The sequence below is a fragment of the Sarcophilus harrisii genome, chromosome 2 (assembly GCF_902635505.1).
Source record: "Sarcophilus harrisii chromosome 2, mSarHar1.11, whole genome shotgun sequence".
NCBI classification, from domain to species: Eukaryota; Metazoa; Chordata; class Mammalia; order Dasyuromorphia; family Dasyuridae; genus Sarcophilus; species Sarcophilus harrisii.
In genome coordinates, this window is record NC_045427.1 from 336,983,153 (window position 1) to 337,002,154 (window position 19,002).

At 35.1% G+C, this 19,002-nt stretch overlaps 1 pseudogene; it reads right to left on the reverse strand.

The window, feature by feature from the left end:
* Positions 1-18,699, reverse strand: part of LOC100919553 — a 50,745-nt pseudogene extending 32,046 nt beyond the window's left edge.
* Between the last annotated feature and the right edge of the window lie 303 nt (positions 18,700-19,002).

The following is a 19,002-nucleotide window of genomic DNA, read 5'->3' on the forward strand; positions in this document are numbered from 1 at the left end:
AGTAATTAGAGCAGAGGAGAGGGCATTCTAGGTAGGGAGCAACAGAAAATGCATAACCCAAGAGAATAAATGTTTTATTTGTAAAATAGTGAGGGAAACCAGTATCACTGGATCAAAAAGTATGTTTTAGGGAATAAAGCATAAAATTGGAAAGGCAGAAGAAGTTTATGAAATACTTTACATGTTAAACAGAGCATTTCATAGTTGATCCTGGAAGCAATTGGAAGCTACTGGAGTTTAATATATATGACATGATCAGACCTTTGCTTTAAGAAAGTGAGTCTGGTGGCTTAATGAAGAATGAATTGGAATGGGGAGAGATTCAAGTCATACAGACCAATCAGAAGCTTACTGCTACAATTGAGATTTAAGTTGATGAGGTCCTGGATTAAAGCCATGACAGTGTCAGGAGAAAAGGGAGTATATTCAAGAGCTATCACAAAGTGAAATAACCAGACCTTGCCAGCAGTTTGAATATGGCCAATGAGATATAGTGAGGAATCCAGAATTATTCCTAGATTGTGAGATTGAAGAACTGGGAGGATAATGCTGCATTCAGTAGTAACAAAGAAAATGAAAAGATTTAGAGGAAAACTGAAACCCATAAGGACATCAAAGAATAACCAAAGGTGGAGGTTAGTTATCTTCCCTCAAAAGAATGTAAGCTCCTTGGGGGCAGGGACTGACTTTAGTAATCCTGAAAATTTGAAAAGAATCTTTTGTTCTTTTCCCCTAATTCTCCTTTGTTACCTTCACTCTTCTGGAATGTAAACTCCTTGGGGGCAGTGATTGGCCATGTAATGAGGGGTGGAGATTCATGCTGTTTTATTTCTGTAACATCCAATTAATCAGGGGAGAAATTTGTGCTTCAGAATAGGAATAGGAAATAAAATACTGCCTTTGGAGTTTCAAAGGTGTGTCTACCAATCTAGGCATCCATTCTTGCAAGAATATATAATAAATTTTTCCTGCATTCATCAGTGAGTCAGTGGAGTTTTTAGAAAGATATTTTGTTTCTTATACTAATCTTTAATGTTAAGCTCATATATTTATTTGGAATGAAAATGGGATATGGTATATGAGATGAGCTTAAGCCTAATTCCTTCCAGACTACTTTTCTAGTTTTCCTAGAAGTTTTTATCAAATAAGTACTCTTCCTGTTGTAATTTATTTTTTCATGTTTATTGAATAATTAGTCATTGAGTTTCTGTATTTTATTATTCTCTATTAGCTAATCTGTTTTATTTATCTACCTCTTTATATTTTAATCAATACCATATAGTTTTAAAGTTGCTGCTTTATCAGAGAGTTTCAGGTCGGAAAGTGCTACTTCTCATCACTTCCTTTAATATTAAAAACATTTTCCAAATTTATCAACTTTTTAAAGTATCCCTTTGATAATTTAATTGGTATAATATTAAAAGTATAAATTAGATTTGGTAATATTATCATTTTAATGATATTGGTTCAGTCCAACCATGAACACAATAAAGATTCCTCTGACTATTTTTTGAGTTTTGGTAGAGTGATTCCAGATATTTTAAGCACATTGTAGTTATTTGCCTTTCAATTATTGCTTTATAAATTTTGTTATTGCTAAATATAAATGCTATTGTTTTTTGGGGGAGGTGAGGCAATAGGGTTAAGTGACTTGCTCATGGTCACACAGCTAGTAAGGGTCAAGTATAATACTATATGATGGACAATTCTGATGGACCTGGCCATCCTCAGCAATGAGATCAACCAAATCAGTTCCAATGGAGCAGTAATGACCTGAACCAGCTATGCACAGTAAAAGAATCCTGGGAGATGACTAAAAACCATTACATTGAATTCCCAATCCCTATATTTTTGCCCACCTGCATTTTGGATTTCCTTCACAGGCTAATTGTACAATATTTCAGAGTCTGATTCTTTTGTACAGCAAAATAACAGTTTGTCATGTATACTTATTGTGTATCTAATTTATATTTTAATATATTTAACATCTACTGTCATCCTGCCATCTGGGGAGGGGTGGGAGGAAGGAGGGGGAAAATTGGAACAAGAGGTTTGGCAATTGTCAATGCTGTAAAGTTACCCATACATATAACCTGTAAATAAAAGGCTATTAAAAAAATATTATCTACACCAATAAAAAAAAGAATAATTTGTATATTGGTAGTAATTATTCTTTAAACATTTGCTAGAATTCTCATAAATATCTAGACAAAGTGAGGTTTGGTTTTTTTGGTTGTTTGGTTGATTTTAGTTTATTTGTTTGCTTCTTAATTATTAGAAATTCCTTTATATCTGTTGTTCAGGAATTTTTCAGTCATTTCTAGCTCTTTTGTGATCCCATTTAGAATTTTCTTGGCAGAGATACTGGAGTGATTTATCATTTCCTTCTCTAACTCACATTAAAACGAGAAAACAAGACAAACAGCATTCAATGACTTGCCTATGGTCATACAATTAATAATTGTTTGAGGCCCCAATTTGAACTCAAGAAGGATGAATCTTCTTGATCCCATTGTATCTGCTGTGCCATCTGGCTGCCACTTTCCTTTCCATCTAGTTCTATTTCTTTTTCTGAGACTGGATCGCTGTTTAACTAATTAACTTATTAATAATTATTTAAATTAATATATTCCATTAATCTGTTGAGTATTTTATAATATTGAGGGCATCACTTTATTTTGTTTATGTTCTTATTTTTGTTGATATACATATGTAAATAGGAGGTTCTGCTCTCTGCTCCTTTATTATGGTGGTTGCTAAACAGAAATGAATGATTCTAACTGTGGTTCCTTCATATTTAAGTCCTTTCTTCCATCTGCCTTTAGTATTTTTTTCTGACCTTGAAGCTCTGTATTTTAATTAAAATGCTTCTCAGTATTTTTGTTTTGGAATTTTTTTTCAGAGTGTCTGGCAGATTTTTTCTATTTTTATTTTATCCTTTGGTTCAAAGAGTCTGGTCACTTTTCTATTATGATTCCTTGGAATATTATTATATTCTAGGTTCTTTTTTCTTTTGGTAATAGATTTCAGATAATCTGATGATTCTTAATTTCTCTTTCAATCTATTTTCCAGGACATTTCTTAAAAAGCAAAATTTTATATTTTCTTGCCTTTTTTTCCAGTCTTTTGACTTTGTTATTGAAAAAAATGAAAAGTCTGAGAGACATAGTTTCTGAGCAATCAATAATTAATTTATTAATTAAGAGTTAGCAAATAATAAATTGAAGTCAGTGGTTATCTTGGAAATCAGAGATGAATCACTGTGATCATTCTATGATTTCATACCTTTGGAAGAATGTTCTCAGTGAACAGAAATCAAATCCAATCTAAACAAAAAGTTCTATTTTGCACCCAGTCCCTCACATAGCTTAGGTTCCTTTTCCCTTTAATCAGAAATAAGCTCTACCAGTTCACAAGGCCTGCACTTTGAATGAGAAAATAGAAAAGGAAAAAACCCTGATCTCCTGTACCCCAATATTAATAACCAGATATTAATTATCATTTCCCTCACTATAATATTTCTTGCCTTGGAGTCAGAAGATGTATAGCACAGACTTACAAATAAAAAACATAAATATAAAAATTATATATGTATATGTATACATACTTATGTATGTGTATAAATATAAACACATAAAAATTATAGGCTTATAACCAAGAGGAATTTACCAGAAAAACTAGTTTTATTCCACAGGGGGAAAATTGGATCTTAAATGAACTAGAGAAATCCCAATCATTCTTTACAAAAAGAACAGAATTATGTAAAAAAAAATCTCAAGTGCAAATTCAGGAGTCAAAAAAAAGATTAAAAAAGTAAAAATGAGGGATTAAAAAAAGATAACTCTTTACATTTAAATATATAAAGATGGTACATGTCGCCTTAGAACATTATAATTATCAGGCGTCATATATAGAGTCCTATGAAACAGAGTACCTGGGGGTGATTCTGTTATGTTTTGATGCTCTTAAAAAAATGGAAAAGAGAGAGAAAGAAAAAGAATGGAAGCTAGCAGGGATGAAGATAAATTATCTGGTCAATTATATCACATAATTAGGGTACCCCCAAAAAGTTATGTAAAGTGTGGGAGGAACTTGAACCTCATTCTTATTTAAATTGATTAAAGAAGGGTAAAAATGCGCACATAAACACACTCAAAACTGGGTGCAGAAATATATTTCATTGAACAGGGAAAGAGAAGAGGAAGGGAAGAATCAGAATTCTAATTAGAAAAATCAATCCTAAGCAAAATCAACAATAGATATACAAGGATATTTATTGGAGCTCTCTTTTGTGATATAAAGAATTAGAAACTAAAGAGAAGTCCACATTTGGGGGAATGGGAGAACAATTCATAGTATACAGATGTGATGGAATATTGAACAAGTTATGATATATAAATGTGGTCGTATACTATTGTGCTAAAAGAAATGATAAGGGAATCATTTCAGAGAAACCTGTGAAGAATTGTATGAACTGCTTCAAAGTGAAGTAAGCAGAACCAGGATAAAAGTTTATGCAATGACAACAATATTGTAAAGACAACTTTGAAAAACTTAAAACTTTCTTAACAACTCTGATTAATTCAATGACTAATCATGATTCCAGAAGACTTTTTAAAAACATGGTACCCATCTCATGATAGAAGTTATGTATTCAAGAACACAAAGAACACAAGAACACTTTTTCTTCACATGACCAATGTAGAAAACTGAACAAATTCACTATGAATGTTTGTAATGGGGATTTTGTTTTTTCTTCCTTTGTCTTTTTTTTAATTAGGAAAATGATAGAAAAAGTAAAATGTAATTGAAAAATTCTATTTCAACAGAACTTTTATTTATTGCTATACTTGGCAGAGGAAAATAGCAAGTGCTATGCTTTTTTTATTTATATAATTTTCATAAAATATTCACCACATATTCAAACACATTTTCATAGACCAGTTTCAAGAGTAAAACATATTCTTTAAAGTTGCTTCAAATAAAATACTAACAAAATGTATCAACCCTTAGTACATAGCAAAATTGTTTAAAAATTATTATGGAGAGAGTAACTTTATAAAATATGGGAATGGCTATTTCATGAATTCAACATTCTGTATGGATGAATTTTCAAATAGTATTGATGAAGATAGCTCAAAGGTTCTCTTTTGAAAACTTCTCATCTCACCCCTGAATGGCTGAATGAAATCTTCTATAACTGTGGTATGGATGAAATCTAGGAAAAAAGCTAAAGATTCAAAACATGTCCATGGATTATATTATATTCTCTATTTCTGAAAAAAAGTTCGTCAGTCTAATAAAACGCAAAGAGGACCTAGGAAACATCAGAAATAGCCAGCACCTTTTTGCATAAATAGCATGTTTTTCATTGAAACAAAAATAGCCAGTTATCCTAGAAAGTGCTGGAAAGAGCTGGTTATGGAGAGACAATGGCTGGGAATCAAAAGAGAATAATGAAAATTAAAAAAGTCCTTTTTTTCCTCACAGTCAACCTAATGACTTCATAAAGTAAAGCACAAACATTTATAATAATGAGTCATAACAATGATTTGTGAACTTCCCAAATTTTCATTTTATGTCCCTCTGTTTTCCTTTAGACAAAAAGAGAGACAAAGTCTGGAAAGTTTGGGTCATATGGATCACAGTACCATTGCTATGTCTGGAATTTTCTTATAAATATACCATTGCTGTGAAGTTCATAGACCTGGCTAAAACAGCAGGGACAACCTCATTTGTATTTTTATAGTAGTAGAGGGATTTGCAAGAGTTAAAGCAATTTTCCACAACATTTTTTACTGTAACTTGAGAGACAAGAGAAAGTTCCCCTTGTTATTGAAATCTGAAGTGTGATGACTATGTTATAATACAATTTTCAACAGGGTAACAGAAAAATAAATAGCATCATAAACAAATGCCAAGAAGAAAGATAGATTCGGCCTTCAGAAGGCCTATTTTGTAATAGATTTTATACTGTTTGCAACTTAATGCCTTTTAAAGATAAAGCACACACCATTAAATGACTATTTCTAACCTTATGAAAACCGTTACTTAGAAATATCTTTCGCTTTTCTTTTGTGTTTGAACAAATCCCCTTCTACTCCTAAAAAAAATGCAACAATCCTAACTTCTCTCTCTCCCTCCCTCCTTCCTTTCTTCCTTCCCTTTCTCCCCTGCTCTCTCTCTCTCATCATCATAAACTCATATTTCAAGATTATTAAAAGGAAATGTTCATTTTTATCAGAATTCTTCATAGCATTGTGTTATTGTATAATAATATTTCTTTTTTTAATTATAATAACTTTTTATTGATAGAACCCATGCCAAGGTAATTTTTTACAACATTATCCCTTGCACTCACTTCTGTTCCGATTTTTCCCCTCTCTCCCTCCACCTCCTCCCTAGATGGCAAACAGTCCTATATATGTTTGAATATGTCATAGTATATCCTAGATACAATATATGTGTGCAGAACCAAACAGTTTTCTTGTTGCACAGGGAGAATTGGATTCAGAAGGTAAAAATAACCCGGGAAGAAAAACAAAAATGCAAACAGTTTACATTCATTTCCCAGTGTTCTTTCTTCTGCTTCTGACCATCACTGATCAATTGAAACTGAGTTAGGTCTCTTTGTCAAAGAAATCCACTTCCATCAGAATATATCCTCATATAGTATCATTGTTGAAGTATATAATGATCTCTTGGTTCTGCTAATTTCACTTAGCATCAGTTTATGTAAGTCTCTCCAAGCCTCTCTGTATTCATCCTACTGGGCATTTCTTACAGAGCAATAATATTCCATAACATTCACATACCACAATTTACCCAACCATTCTCCAATTGATGGGCATCCATTCATTTTCCAGTTTCTAGCCACTACAAACAGGGCTGCCACAAACATTTTGGCACATACAGGTCCCTTTACATTTATTTCCCAGTGTTCTTTCTTTGGGTGTAGCTGCTTCTGTCCATCATTGATCAATTGAAACTGAATTAGGACTCTTTGTCAAAGAAATCCACTTCCATCAGAATACATCTTCATACAGCATTGTTGTTGACATATATAATGATCTCCTGGTTCCGCTCATTTCACTTAGCATCAGTTAATTTAAGTCTTTCCAAGCCTCTCTGTATTCATCCTGCTGGTCATTTCTTACAGAACAATAATATTCCATAATATTCATATACCACAATTTATTTAGCCATTCTCCAATTGATGGGCATCCACTCAGTTTCCAGTTTCTGGCCACTACAAAGATTATGATTAACCTTTAACTATGAAGATATTTTCCCAGTTTGTTGCTTCCCTTCTAATCTTGTTTGCATTAGTTTTGTTTGTACAAAAGCTTTTAAATTTGATGTAATCAAAATTTTCTATTTTGTGATCAATAATGGTCTCTAGTTGTAGAAACACTAGCCTTGTCAATAAGAGTCAAGAAAGAGATTAAAGGAAACAGAATAGGCAATGAGGAAACCAAACTATCACTCTTTGCAGATGATATGATGGTATACTTAGAGAACCCCAGAGATTCTACTAAAAAGCTATTAGAAATAATTCATAACTTTAGCAAAGTTGCAGGATATAAAATAAATCCCCATAAATCCTCAGCATTTTTATACATCACCAACAAAATCCAACAGCAAGAGATACAAGAGAAATTCCATTCAAAATAACTGTCAACAGCATAAAATATTTGGGAATCTATCTACCAAAGGAAAGTCAGGAATTATATGAGCAAAATTACAAAAAACTTTCCACACAAATAAAGTCAGACTTAAATAATTGGAAAAATATTAAGTGCTCTTGGATAGGCCGAGCGAATATAATAAAGATGACAATACTCCCTAAACTAATCTATTTATTTAGTGCTATACCAATCAGACTTCCAAGAAAATATTTTAATGATCTAGAAAAAATAACAACAAAATTCATATGGAATAATAAAAGGTCGAGAATGTCAAAAGAATTAATGAAAAAAAAATCAAAAGAAGGTGGCCTAGCTGTACCTGATCTAAAACTACTATATTATAAAGCAGCAGTCACCAAAACCATTTAGTATTGGCTAAGAAATAGATGAGTTGATCAGTGGAACAGGTTAGGTTCACAAGACAGAATAGTCAACTATAGCAATCTAGTGTTTGACGAACCCAAAGATCCTAACTTTTGGGATAAGAATTCATTATTTGACAAAAACTGCTGGGATAATTGGAAATTAGTATGGCAGAAATTAGGCATGGACCCATACTTAACACTGTATACTAAGATAAGATCAAAATGGGTTTGTTATTTAGGCATAAAGAATGAGATTATAAATAAATTAGAGTAACATAGGATAGTTTATCTCTCAGACTTGTGGAGGAGGAAGAAATTTGTGATCAAAGACAAACTAGAGACCATTACTGATCACAAAATAGAAAATTTTGATTATGTCAAAGTATGATAATATTTCTAAGAATATCAAATCCAGCACTTTATTCATTGCGTCATCTAGCTGCCCTGTTTAGTACCCTATATTAAGCATATAAATAGGTGCTTAATAATTGCTCATCTTTTCTCCCTTCTACTTCTCCCTTTTCCTTCTAAGCACTTTTTCTTAATGATTTCATCAGCTTGCATAGGTTTAATTATCTATATGCACATGACTCCCAAATCTATGTAGTCAATTCTAATTCTTCTCTTAAATAGATATTAAGATATTAGCTTCAGGACAACTCTACCTTATATCTCATATACATCTCCAACTTAACACTTAAAAATAGAAGCCTATATTTCTTCCAAATCTCATTCCTCTTCCAGAATTTCATATATTATATATTCATTTAATATTTCCTCATGTCACCCTTCACGTACTTTTTCATACCAGGAAAAATGGCTTTTTGAGTTCTCCATTTAAGATAATCTATGTCTTGCTATTGTGTTTTTTCAAATGCTGACCCCTTTGTCTGGAAAGCATGCCCTATTTTATCCATCTTTCTATATTCCATAAAATCATGGTTTAGTAATTAATAAGCATTTATTAAGTTTTTACTACATGCCAGGAATTGTGCTAAACCCTAAAGAAACAAAAAAAGACAAAAAAAAAATCCTCAAAGAGCTCACAATCTAATCAGAGATAAACAAGAAAACAAATACAAGCAAGATATATTCAGTATAGGAGCAGCTAGGTGGGACAGTAAGCACTCTCTGAAGTCTCAAAAATCAGGAGGACCTGAGTTCAAATCTGGTCTCAGATACTTAACACTTCCTAACTGTATGATCCTGGGCAAGTCACTTAACCCCAATTGCCTCAGCCAAAAATAAAAATAAAAAAACCCAAAAAGATATATTCAGTATAAATAGGAAATAATAAACAGAGACTGGCAATAAAAGGAAGAGGGGTTGGGAAAGCTAAAGAAAGATTTTATTTAGGACATGAAGGAAGCCAGGGAAACCAGAAGTAAAGATGAGGATGGAGAGCATTTCGAAGATGGGGAAGAGGCAGAGAAAATGCTCAGAGATATGAGAGGGAATATCTTGTTCATACATTAGATAAGGAGATCAGTGCTTCTAGAATATGAGGGAGGAGGAAGGGATAAGACTAGAAATGTGTGGGCAGAGAGGGAGGGACAGAGGAAGGAGGACTACATAATGAAGATTTTTTGAATACTAAACAGAGGATTTTATTTTGATGGTAGAGGTGAGACTGAGTCATTTGAATGAAACAGATCTGCTTTTAAGGAAAATCTTTTCAGTGCCTAAATGAAGGATGGATTGTAATGGAGAGAAATTTGGGAAAGAAAGTGAGCAAGCTACTGTAATAGCCTCCACATGAGAAGACATAATGGCCTGTGCCAGAGTGGATGACAGCATGAGAGGAGAAAAATAAGTGTACTTGAGAGTGTTGCAAAGTTGAAATCAACAGACCGGTAATAAATTGGTTGGGAGAAGGGGGAGAGAGATAGTGAGGAGTCCAGGATAATTCCCAAATTCTGAGTCTGAGGGAATGGAAGATGGTATTGCCCAGAACAGTGACAAGGAAGTTGTAAGAGGGGGAAGGTTTAGAGGAAAAGGTTATGTCCAGAATATACATGTTGAATTTAATTGAGATATCTACTAGCCATCTAGTTCAAGATGTCTGAAAAATAGATGAACATGTGGAAATGGAAGTTAGCAGAGTCATTAGAGCCAGTAGTAGGTTTGAGGATAATAACATAGAGGGAGCTGATAAGATTGTCAAAAGAAACAGTATTAAAGAGAAAAAAAGAGCACCCAGGATATTGCCCTGAGGGACACCTACAGGACCTAGAGGAAGATCAAGAAAGGCACAGAGTAGAAACAGTTTGTGACATAGAGAAGGAACAAGAAGAAAGCAGTATCCTGAAAACCTAAAAAGAAGAGAATATCAAGAGGAGAGAGTGATTGAGGTAGCCAAGTTCCATCCACTATTGGACCCTTTTTCTGATTCCTGTCCCATACAATACCCCCAGCCCTCAGGTTATTAGGATTCTGAGTCTGTGTGTGTGTGTGTGTGTGTGTGTGTGTGTGTGTATGTAGGAGGGAGGGAATGGTATCTTCTTAAAAGCCTTGAGGTTAGGAACTATTTCAATTTTCAGTTTTGGCTCTCATGCCATAGGAGGAACTTAATAAGTATTTGCTGAATTGAATTGGCAACACAAAATATAAGTGCAGTACAATAGAGAGTATGCAGTAATAAGTATAATAATTACATAAAAGTCCTCTATAGAGATAGAGTGGATCAGCTGATTGAATCAGTAAGTTGACTAATACATGAGATTAAGTGAGGAAAGTTTCCTGAAGTAGATGAGCCTTGTGCTATGTGTGATTTTAAAAAAGAAAAGAAAGAAAGAAGGGATGCAATAGAGTGAATATCTTGTTTCATGAGTGAACAGAAAGCCAAATTCAAATAGGGAAGGTGATGTTTGAAGAATCTTAACAACAAAGCAAAACTCTGAATGAATACATGAGAGATATAAAAATTTCACATCATAAATTACATTACAAGGAAGAAATTACTTTTTAGAGCTATGATTATGGAAAGAGATCATAACCAAACAAGGGATGGAGAAGATGAGAAGAATGAAAAAGATAAAACAAAAAAATTGATTACAAAATATTAAAAAGATTTTTTACAAAAAAAAGTTAATGTAGTCACATTTAGAAGGTTAACAGCAAAAAACAAACTTTTTTAAAAGCAAATTTCTCTAATAGAAGTCTTATATTTAATGTGTCTAAATAATGAAGCTTATTTTTCCATACTGGTGAGGATCAATGCCTTGAGATTGCATGAGAAGTGGGATAGAGTTGATGAGAATTGGAAAGAGGAGAGCTCTATCCTCTTCAAGCTCTGAAATCTCTTTGCGTTCTTCTGTCTTCCAGCTTCTATTCTATTCCAGCCTTGAGAGAGTGGGAGGATGGATAATGCTAACATTAGTTGAGATTGCTGAAGGAAGAATGAGATTCTATGAAGAAGCCAATATGAGAGGAACTGGGATTCTATTGTGTCCCTGTTCTCGATCCACAGAGCTCAAAAATATTGAAAGCCAACCTGGATTGGCTGCCAAACCACATGTAGACCTACAACTATATAATAATCCTGATTTACCATAATGATAATAAGTCACAAGTGGTTGCAATGAATAATCTTGATAGGATTCCTTCCATTCTTTGTATATGAGCTAAAAAATCAATGAATGATATGAGAACCAGGTCTATTAGGTTAGTCACAAGGCTAAATTACAGTATCATAGATAAAACAAAAGATGGATGTATTAATGTATCAGAGTGACAACACTAGTAATTGTCTACATCAAACTTGCACATAATTGTACAGACATGTGAATTACTGCATGTTTGAATATGATTTTTTCTTACTTTTCAATTTGTTCATTTGACTATGTTTTTATGTTATGGTCACATTATAGCAATATCCATTTGTAATGCTGGAGAAACTGAGCAAGATAGAGATGAGAGAGTATTTAATAATTTATTTAATGGAGAGATTTACTGGGACCAAATGGATCCATAGTTTGGTCTCAGGGCGGAACGAGACTATCGTCTCCAAGAATCCAGCAGTGAATGTCAGATACAAGATTCTTTTATAGGGTAACAAGAATGATGACATAATTGGGGGAGGCACCTAACATGAGGATGACATAATGGAGGGAGGTACTGGAGAGGCTCCTGATATGCTAATGATGTCTAAAATGGATAAAGACCTTTATCCCATCAAACATTAAGATGGAAGGATGATAGCCTAAGGTCTAACATAAAAGATCTTTATCCTAACATTAAGTGGGAATAGTTATAACCTGAGACAGAGTAACTGAATAAGACTATTAGGGAAACTGGGTCAGGACATTAAGAGAACTCTGGCACAACATTCCACACTCTCTCTCTTCTAACTATTCAAATCGTTGAATTATCTTCCTCTAGAAGGTCTCAGCATCATAATTTTGACCAACCCTATGTAAATAAACCAAATAAAAACCAAAATAAAGCTAGAAAAATGCAAGGACTTATGGCAAGGACAAGTCTCTTCCTGATAACCCCGGAATTAATCAGCAATACACAAAGATCCTTATTGCAATTATGTCAGGTCCTCTGCAGTTGGGGTGTATATGGACAATTCACTGTGAGTTAGGTCTGTGGTCATTTGTGCATGACTCAGTCTCTGCTTACAGAGCAGCAGGGCTCAAGACAGTTGTGCTGCCCATTCAGAGAGGCAAACCACTCCAAGGGAGAAGGGCGAGGCTTGGAGTAGCTCCACCTGTCCTCGCCCAAAGGAACAGACAGGACTGCAGAAAGGATCAGATTTCTGAGCAGATTATGCAATTAGACCAAGGCAGGCAAACCCCTAACTTTTAGAGGCCTGATACCAAACTGAAAGGTCCTTTTAAGTATGCTGAAATACTAATTAAGGACCTGGGGTAACAGGAGTGGAGAAACTGCTCAGAGAGACTGCCAGTCCCAGGACAGGTGTCTGATTTCTGGTTGTTTCTAAAAAATAATTCTCAAAACTGAGTCTGCCAGGGCAATTCCAACAGAATAAGAGGTTCCAACGTTAAAGCATAATCAGCAAATCATTCCAGTAAATTTAAGCAAGAAATAAAAAATGAAAAGATCTGTTTAAAGGACTTCCAATTAAATCTGAACTAGTAACATAGGGGGTAGGGCAGAAGTGCCTAAGAAAATAGTTTTCCCCAATTTCCTAACCAGTTTCTTCCTCCCCCCCCCTTTTTTTTTTCTCATGGGAAGGAATTATCAAATAACGATTCCACATATAAATCCCAAGAGTGAATCAAAATTCCTATACATATACATAACAGACTGAAAATCCCTCAAACATAGCAGCGATAGTTACACAAGTTTAACAATTTCCATCCCAAGTCTTAAACACAGTAATACAGTTAAAAATTTAACAATTCAACCACTTTCCCACTCCCCCCAATCAGTCTAAATTATATCAGGAGCAAAGGAAATGGTTTTCTTAAAAACTACTTCCTGCTGAAGATGGGCAGAGATTCTCAGTCCAGGGAGGGGGATGGGTGTGGTGTGGAATGCTGACAATCAAAACTTGATCTAGGTCCTAGAAGCAAGTCAATATATTTGTAATTGGATCAAATCTAGAAACAACAACAAAAGAGACAAAGCTCTCTCTGTCAGTCTCTCTTTGCCTCTGTGTGTGTGTGCGTGCGCATACATACATGCTTGAATTTCATAAGAAACCATTCTTAAATTTGATAAATGGTTACAAGGATAAAAACATGCAGTTTTCAAAGAATTAATCTAAGCTATCATTGACCATAAGAAAAACATTTCAAATCACTAATAATTAAATAAATGAAAATAAAAACAACTGGTTTTTGTTTTGTTTTGTTTTTCCTTTTTGGTCATGTCTACATTATCAGTCCCTTTCCTTTCTGATAATATGGTGGTTGGGGGTATTTTACCTTCATTTTTCTGGCCTTTTGATAGTTCTAAAGTCTTTCAGGTTATTTTTTTTTTTTCTTTACATGTTGCTTTAATTAAATAAAATGTTCTCCAAGTTCTGCTTTCTTGACTTTGTTCATGGATATTCTCTCAGTTTCCTTTTGAATCTGTTCAAATTTAAAATAGAAATTCTGAGTTTTACCTCACACCTATCACATTGGAAAAACTGATTTGTTTGTTTTTAAAGGAAATGATAAAAGTTGGAAGGGCTGCAGAAAAGTAGCCATATTAATGAACTACTAGTGAAGTTGTTAATTGATCCAGACATTCTACAAAATATTCTGCAAAAATAATTTGGAACTATGCTTAACAACTTTTGTCCTAGAAATCTCACTCACTTAGAGCCAGAAGTATACTTGAAACAAGGTGTTAACTCAAAGGAATTGATACAATGGTTATCTAGTTTACATATACTTAGTACTTAGCATGGTGATGTAATCATTCTCTAGTTCATACATATTCAGTATGCTGAATGATGTAATTGTAATAGGTTATATAAGAACTGAGGACAGGAAGTCAGACAGAAGTGAGACTGGCAGACTGGCAGAGGAGACTGTATCAGACAATGACAGACACCAGTGAAGGGGACAATAAAGACTTTGGACTTTATTCCTGACTATTCTCATGATGGTTATTCTGTTGAGACCAAGGCTAGTCCCAAGGCCCTCCAGAAAGCTAGCCCAGGCATTAAAACTAAGAAACCTACATGTCTGAAGAAATCCCTAAAGAAAGAAAGAGGAAAGGATTTGCATATACAAACTGATTTAGTGAAGTCTTTTCATGTTAAAGCCTAAAATGAAGAATGTGACCATTAATTGTGGAGTGGTTCATCAAATTATAATATATGAATATAATAGAATATGATTGTCCCATTAAAAAAATAGTGAAAAGGATGTTTTTAGAAAAATCTGGTAAGATTTGATATGAATTAATACAAACATAAGAGAACATAACAAGAACAATTAACACAATAACAACAGCATTGTAAATAGTTGAAATTAAGAACTCTCAGCAAAAAAATAATCAACAATAAAGCAAAGAATTGGCGAGGAAGCACTTCTTGATAAAGAATAACATTAAGATGTATGATGAGATATGAATATTAAGAGAAAAGCAATTTTAGAATTTGTTTTGTTTTGCACAATGTTTTGCACATTGATTATGAGGATTTTGCTTTCCTTCTTTTTTCCAATCAGCATGTTGTGCCACTATTCTCTTTTAATGTCCTGACAGGTTTCCCTAATTGTCCTATTCAATTATTCTGCCTCAGGTTATAACCATTCCCTCTTAATGTTTGATAGGATAAAGGTCTTATATCTTAGACCTCAGGCTATAATCATTACCTCTTAATGTTTGATGGGATAAAGGTCTTTATCCATTTTAGACATCATTAGAATATCAGGAGCTGCTCCAGTACCTCCCATTATGTCATCCTAGGTGCCTCCTTCCATTATGTCATCCTAGGTGCCTCTCCCCATCAGGTTATCCCCATCCAGGCACCTCCTCCATTATGTCATTGTTCTTTTATCTGACATTCACTGCTGGATTCTTGGAGATGATAGTCTCCTTCAGCCCTGGGACCAAACCATGGATCCATTTGGTCCCAGTAAATCTTTCCTTTTCAAATAAATTATTAAAATGTTGTGGGGAATAGATAAAGTGAAGAACTTACAGAAATATATGAATTCTTTTTCTGTATTTTGTTATTTCTGTGTTTCCCCTATGACCTGTATAATATGTACAGGCTCATATCTACTTGAGCCTTGGCCAGTTAGAAACATATTTACTTAACCTGAGACGATGACATTTATTGGTATTTGACATTTATCGATATTTAGTCTATTAGCTGGACCACTATCTGCTTGATTAAGCCTGAAGGCCTGACTTTCTGTTTCCTTGAAATCAGGAGATTTCAGGGAAACAGAAACCTTCCATTCCAATCTCCCCAAATAGCAGCAACCAATTAGATACCTCCCCTTCCCCTTCTCAATGCTCTCTTACTTGTGATGTAATTTCTTGTATAAAAGCTAAGTATCTTTACCATTTCTTTAGCCCTCCTACCTCGAGCTTTCTCTTTCTTATCTCACGATGGGAAGGCTCATCCTCCAGAGGTTTTCAATAAACAACTTTTCTGCCTTCTGCTGAGTGATCTCTGAGTAGTCATTTTGGGTAAGGGTCTTTTACATCCCTCACAATGTTTTCTAATCTCTATCCTGCCTTAGTTTCTCTGGCATTACAAGCATAGATGATGAAAAAGGAAATTAAAAGAATTAAACTATATTAGCATATTCCATTTATGGGCAATTAATATCTCAAATCTTTTAATCTTCATTTTTTCCCCCTATAAACTGTTGTTTAATTGTAATCATGGACAATGAGGTAAATCAGTGACTAGAAGGCCAGGCAGAGAGTCAGGCAGAATATTCTTTGTGAGTTTTGTGTGGAAAGGTGAAGAACTTATAGATTAAGCACATATTGATCAGAGACTGTTAACTAAAGTTGATCAGGCCTATAGGCCCCAGTCACATGATTTTAGATGAGATCTGGACTACATTCCATTGTCCAAAGAAGGAATTAAGTGGCCGAAGCTGTATATCGCCTTTTTCACTGCATTCCACTGACCAAATAGGGGCATAAAGGTTTATGTAACCAATTACAACCTATAGAGGGTGGGATTTGGGGGATTCTTTGTCTGAAATGTATAAAAGCTGTAAGCATCTTCAAGTAAATGACTTTCCTCCTGTGGGTATCTTTGCTGTCCTTTCTGGCCCACAGGCCAGGACTGTCCGTTTCTCAAGATTCTAATAAATTCTTTCTGTACATCATTTGGAGTGACTCCTGAGTAGACAGTTTGGGTAGGTGCAATTGCCCCAAACAGTTTGACTCTGGACCCTATATGACCCTGAGAAAGTCACTTAACTCTGCCTCAGTTTATTCATCTGTAAAATGAACAGGAAAAGGAAATGGCAAACCATTTCTGCCAAGAAAACCCCAGTCAGAGTTGCACATTACTGAAATGATTGAATTACAAAACTGTAATCATATAATTCCTGTGTGTATCTTCATAAGTAGATCCTATATTCTGTAGAGATTGGATGGAATTTCTTTTTTTAATCTTTCGGTTGGATTTTATTGATCAAAAAACCCTACTGACTTTTGTAGTTTAATCTTATCTTAATATTCTTTTGAAGTTAACTGTGTCAGTTAATATTTAAGTTGAATCTCTAGGGATCTATAAATAAACTATCATTTTGAAGTGGGAGGGAAACTTCCCTTTACTGAAGCTGTGTTCCCTTTAAGATTATGACTCTGAAGCTGAGTTCCCTTTAAGATTATCACTAAACTGTGTTCCCTTTAAAATAAATTGTGTCCCCTTTTTGATCTGAGAGATCAGGATCTCCCAGGCTCCAAGGAGCCAAGAGAGAGGGCCCATCTTCCCAGGATGAGAGAAGCAACACTATTCAAAGACAAATCAACTCCCATTGATCTTTTTGAAATTCTAAATTCTCATTCAATTGAGAAATCCTGGTCTGATCAGCTCAGGCTGTCCCAGCTCCCCACCCAGATACCCATATAACAAGCTCCCTTAAATTCACTCCTTGCAAAAGACCCAAGCAATTTGCTAGGACCCTTTGCCCACTGAGGAGGTATTCCCTTGTCAGCGCAAAATTCCATTTCCCTAAAAGGACTCTGTCACTATAGAAGTCAGTCTCTTAGCAAACTGGTTTCTATCCAACAATAAACTTTCGTTTTGCAATTAAAAATTCGGGAATAAATGAATTCTTTCCTTTAAACTTGTGGCCAACCAAAAGGGGAATTTTAACAGCTCTCTTATTGCCACTAACCTCATCACCACTGGGAATCGAGGGGATACAAATCTCATTTTGGTTCTCTGATGATTGGGAAATCCACGAAAATCTGGACAAGGTAAAAAACCTCTCCCACCCCAGCCCCTATTCTGTAGTGGACACCTAAACACACCGCGTAGGTTTGGGTCATTGAAGCCTCTAGCTCAAGCAGTATTCTCTTAAGGTGAATACCTGTGTTCTCTGACAAAAGGCCTCCTTTTGTCCCTTTCTATCTCTAGAGACATCTAGGGACAGACGAAGTTCTGTGGGGAACTTGGGGAAAATTAAGCTTTTTCCTGTCAAAAATGAGACAAAACATCCCTGCTTTAAAAAAAAAAATCCTTCCTTGCAGAGACATTTACTTTGAGAAAAAACCCCAAACTGGAAAGCTTAAAATGCTTAAATTTGCTGGAATCAGACTCTCTCCATCCAGTCCCTCTAGAGACAAAGGAGCTTTTCTTTGCATTTCAATGCACTCCGAAATCCTTTTTCTCTCACCTGAGCTGAATCCTGGAACTTCCAAGGGTTTTGATTTTAAGCTCTGCCCTCAGGCAGAAACTGAGAGACACTCAGAAGGCCGAACCCCCCCTCCCCCCCCCTCCCCAGACCAAGGAGAAACCTGGCCTGGTGTCTGGGGACCCCACCCAAGTTTCTTGGGTCCTGGGGAGATAAACAGAAGAACCTGGGAAAGCCAACCTTGAGCCTTCAGGTTTCTCCCACTCCGCTGTTACATACAGCTATTGGAGGCTTTAATGACAGGACTCACTCAGGTTTTAGCCGAGGAGAGGTCACAACATTAAAGCGAGATTTGGAGATATATCTCTACTCTTAGCTGTTACTCTCAGGAACTACAGGGGTCATGCCGTCTCCCCAATGCCCTGTCCTTCAGCAGGAGTTTGGGGCTTGGTTGAGCATCCCCTCCCTCCAGTTCCAACACGGCATCAACAGCGGAACCCTCGCTATTCGCGGAAGTGGGTAAGAACATTGCATTTCTTTCTCCTTCACTCTCGATCTGCAACTCTGATCTCTCCTTCCCCTCCCCCCATAGAGTGGGGATTACAAAGGAACCCAAGATCTGTCTCAGACCTCTCCTCTGTCTTGCTAGCTTGGTAACCTGTCATTTAAATACTCCTATCCTGTTCCTTTATTGGAGTAGTATTTAGT